We start from the raw sequence: 4,696 nt of genomic DNA on the forward strand, positions 1-4,696 counted from the left end.
CAGCCAAGCTGCCTGCTGCTCCTTGCGGGGTGGGGGGGGAATTCGAGGCCTGCTGGGGTTGGGGCTGGAGCTGCTCTTGGCCGCCTGAAGCCCCAAAGATCTAAGGGTCTGAACAGCCAGAGCTGACCAGCTATGTGTTACACAGGGGTTGGGCCTAGTCCTGCAGACCTGTGGAATCCTGCCTTAAATGTACTAGTTGCCCTTCCACAGTGTGGGGCTTGGACAGCTCCTATCTCTGTTCTCTGGGGCTGGTCTCTACAGCCAGCCTTCTGCCTGCCCCGCTGTGGCTCAGCTGGGGGAGTGATCCTGAGGCAGTCGTCAGCTTCCCCCCAGACCTGCGGGCCCCCCAGCACCAGCAGTGTCAGATGGAGCTGAGGGGTAGCAACAGGTAGCCAGTGGCTCTGGGTTGTAGCACGGGCATTCGTAGATTGGTGCAGACAGACTGGGTCTCCTAGGTGAGTGGAAGGACTAGTAGCCTACAGAGGCTGGCTGGGTGAGGGGTGGGGAGAACAGAACTGAGTAGCCACCCTACCTTGCCCTACAGCTCACCCAGGAGTGGGCTCCCAGCCGGCCTCCCCTCAAATCCCCTGCCTGCTTCACTTAGACACTGTGGCCACAGCATGCGGCTGTGACTGCAGCCACCCCAGAAGCAGCTGCAGGGGCTGAGATCATGTTGCTTTAAGAGTGCTCAGGGGCAGTGACAGTTATAACAGGAGCCTGGGCCTTGCTTCTTTTCATGCGTACACCCCACTAGCCCTTTGCCCCACAAGGCATTTTAGACCATGGATTAACCCTGGAGGTGGCTTGCAGCCAGACTCAGGGAGGGGCCCCAGGCTGGATGCGAGATTGCAGCACAGCCAGGATTTGGAGGGAGGGGAATGGTATTGGGGTCTGGTTTCCCTTCTTCCTCCAGTGAGGCAGGGGTCTGGGATGCCCTTGCCCACATGGGCCTGGCTGTTCCCTGCACTTGCCTTATGGGGCAGCTTGCACCTCCTCCACGCAAGTGGCATCACAGCTGAGAGGGCACCTAGCAAACACCCCCACACCAAGGAGAAGGGAGGCCAGAAAATGCCCTTGCTGGCTGTGAGCACCTTGCCCCAGACACACACACCCTGTCTGCCACGGGAGCAGGTAACACTGGCTGCTGGCTGGGGGCAGAGGATCAGTGGGGCTGGGTCTCACCCCTGGGAAAAGGGGGCCCTACTGCAGGGAGAGAGGGGGATGGTAAGTATGGCCCCCAGCAGGGACTGCAGCCTGGCCACACTGCCAGTGGTGGGGGGCAGCCTGGAATGCTGGACACAACCCCCCCCCTGCTGCCCCGCCTTTGGGGGGCCCCTCCACATGGGGGGGCTCTTCAGAGTGTGCCCTGTGAAACCTCCTCCAGCGAGGAAATGGGGTGGTGCCTGTGGAATGGGCCCAGCACAGTCTGTGGGGGGGTCAGAAAACACCCCCCACCTGCCCAGGGGAGGGGCCCTGTGAGGGGAGTGATGCAACTGCCCTGCAACCAGCGGCGCTGACCCGCGCTGGCCACAAGGGGGCGCTGCTGGTGCCTACCTGGAGCCACAGAAGGGGAAGGGGCCACTTCCCTTGCCTGCCCCATTCCAGCCACTGCCCCGCACCCAGCAGCCCCAGTGTGGGGGCTTGTGGGGGGGGGGCAGCACCTTCTCGGGGGGGGGCAAGCTGTCAGTATGTGCCAGAGTAATTAGTGCCCCCCAGCCTGAGACCCCACAGACATCCCCTAGCACAGGGTGAGCCCCGCCCTCCCCCGCAATGTGGTACGCACCCCCTCCCTTCTCCAGCCACCTCCTCCTGGGAATCCCCCTCCCCCCAGGGCTGCAGCTCAGCTGAGCTCCCCCCATCACACTCTGGGTCCTGTGCATTGAGCCCAGCAGGGGCCGGCCCCTCACAGCCCCCCCCCCCCAGCCCGGGCATCTCCTCCTCCCCAACAGCCCTCTCTCTACAGCCTGGCCCCCACAGGGCAGCGCGCCCACAGGAGGTGGGGGGGCAGATCTCACACGTGTGCGCGCCACAAGGGCATCACCTACTCTCCGGACCTCACTTTAGGGGCTGGCGTGGGGTGACTCCTGCTGGAGTAAGGGGGGGGGCTTCCGCCCCAAGGCAGGAACACAGCAACCAGTCCTGGCCCTTCCCCCTCTCGCAGGGGACTGGGGAGTAAATTAATACCCCACTGGGGGTGTTACTGACCCTGCTCCCCACCCAACCAAGCCGCCCCCCCTTGTGCAGCTCCATGGGTTGATTGCAGGCCCTGCCTTAGGTGTATCGGCGAGCAAGGTGGTTGCTTTGGGCCCATGCAGGGCCCCGCGCTGCCTGTCCCCCACCTCCCTGGCTGCTCACTCGCTGCCCTGGCTAGGAGCCGCCCGAGGGCACGGCACAGCAGCTGTCAGCAGGCTGCCTTGGGCCCAGCAAACTCTTTGTCCGGGCCTGGTTGATGGAGGCCCCTGTGACCAGCCAGCAGCACCCTGGGCCAAGGCTCTGGGTGAAGCCCCAGTGCACACCCTGGGGTGGGCTGAGTCCCTGCTCCTGCTCTCAGCCCCTTCTGTGGCATCCTCCGTCCACCCAGGGCCCTGGGCTTAGCCCGGCCGCCCGCGGGCAGCGCTCACCCACCTACTGATGCCTGCCCGAGCCAGGCCTGCTGCTGCTGCAGGCTGGCTTGGCTGGGGGTGGCGCTCGGGCTGGTCGTGGCTGGGTGCAAGCCCGTCCCTCGGCTGCCTTTCTGCACACACTGGACAACGTGGCGGCGAATCCCCCGCCCCAACTCCCCAGAGCTCCCTGGGGCCCCTGCTTGTGCCCGGGGGCTGGCCGAGTCTCTCCCCTCAGGGAGGGGGAGTCAGCAGGGGGAGCGCTGTCCCTTCATCTGTCCATCCCTCCCAACACAGCCCCCGAGCTAACAGCTGCTTCCTGCAGCACACACCTCACCTTGCTCCCCCGCAGCCTTGGACACCCACAGCCTGTGGGGGCCGAGCACGGATGGGACAGCTTAGGGGACACGCAGGCAAAGGCTGCTCAGCCCCAGCACGGGGGGGGGGGGGCCTGGGCCATGCATATACACCCCATCACCAAGAGGAGCAACAGCCTGTTGGGGCACAGGGAAAGGCACAAAGTGGCTCTTCCACCTTCAGCCCCCCCCCCCCCCCACACACACACCTGCTCAGCCACAGAGGAGCTGATACACCTGCCCCACCAGGCTCTGGGCACAGGAGTTTCAGGCCACACCCGACCGTGGAGCACACAGGCACTAGATGGACAGCCTCCCCCAGCCCCCGCCTCTGCGCCGCACCCCATCACAGCCAGAACGCCTGCCCTCCAACTCTGCCCCTCAATCCCAGGGATCCGCCCCCTCTGCCCCACACATGCTCCTCAGCCCCTACCCACCCTGCAGAGGCTGGGTGCTGAGCCCCCCCGGGGCCTGGCCTTGCGAGGCTGCAGCTGGGCCTCATCCTGAGAGCCGGGGTAGGTGGCTGGCCTGGACCCAGCTGGTGATGCCTGGGAGCAGAAAGGGCCCTGGCCAGCTCCGGGCTGGTCACCAGGAGACCATGGAAAGCAGCTGATTATAATCACCCCCCTTGGAGCCCCATTGCCTTGGGGTAAACCACTGGTGCTTTGGAAACCCTCCCTCAGCCACCCCCAAACGTGCCAGCCCTGCCCCTCACCCCTGCTGACACCCACTCCATCCTTCCCCCTCACTGCGCTCCAGCTTTGCCTGGCAGCCCCCAACAACCACTGCAGCTTGGCCGGCCTCCAGCCCAACTCCTCTGCCAACGGGCTGCTGCATGCTCCCCCCGGAGGCAGCTAGGGCTGCTCCATGCCCCCCCCCCAGAAGCGGCTAGGGCTGCTGCTTCCCCCCCCTCCCCGAGGCAACTGGGCTGCTGCATGCCCCCCCGGAGGCGGCTGCATGTCAGCGCGGGCGCGCAGTGCCTGGTACAGCTGCCGGGCCGTTCGTTCAGCTGGGCACATGCTGGGATGGTGACAGAGTCGCTCTGGTCGGGGTTTCTCGCCCCTGCACCACTTGCTAGAGCAGCACCAGCTCTTCAGAGTGCGTGACAGGGAGAGGGCTCCCCGGAAGAGGGGCCCAACCCCCCTTTCCAGCCTGGCCTGCACGGGGTGGGGGGAGCCCCACTGGCCAGTCAGCATCTGTGGTTCCTACCTGCAGCTCAGAAGAGAAAGGGACCAGCCCGGGGGGGGGGGGGGGGGATCTCATCCGATTCACGCTGCATGAGTCCATCACGCCCCCCAGGTCCCTGCACTGGTGCCAAACCGGCCCCAGCAGCTCTGCGGTCTCCTTCATGCCGTGCTGCGGGACCCTGCCCCCCCATGCCCTGTGCTTCAGCTGCTCAGGGGCGTGTGGGGGAGGGGGCACCCTGAGCCCATTTCCACAGGCATCTGCAGTGGCTTGGGGGCCCTGCCCCAGGGACCGATCACTGCCAGGGATGGCTGCAGGCTCCCCAGCTGCAGGTGGGTAGGCAGGGCGGGGATGGGAAACTGCTCATTAAGCCAGCCCAGCTCTTAACCTTTTATTGGCAATTGGAAGGGAGACCAAGGCAGACAATAAACAGCTGGGTTCACAATAACTTATATAAATAAAACCAAGTGGGAGGGCAGCATCCTTGAATAGAAAACCCAAGTGGAAGGCGAGAAAGGGCGGGCGGGAGAGGATCTGTACAAGGCAATAGCACCA

This window comes from Pelodiscus sinensis, chromosome 31 (assembly GCF_052426305.1).
Source record: "Pelodiscus sinensis isolate ZL-2025 chromosome 31, ASM5242630v1, whole genome shotgun sequence".
NCBI classification, from domain to species: domain Eukaryota; kingdom Metazoa; phylum Chordata; order Testudines; family Trionychidae; genus Pelodiscus; species Pelodiscus sinensis.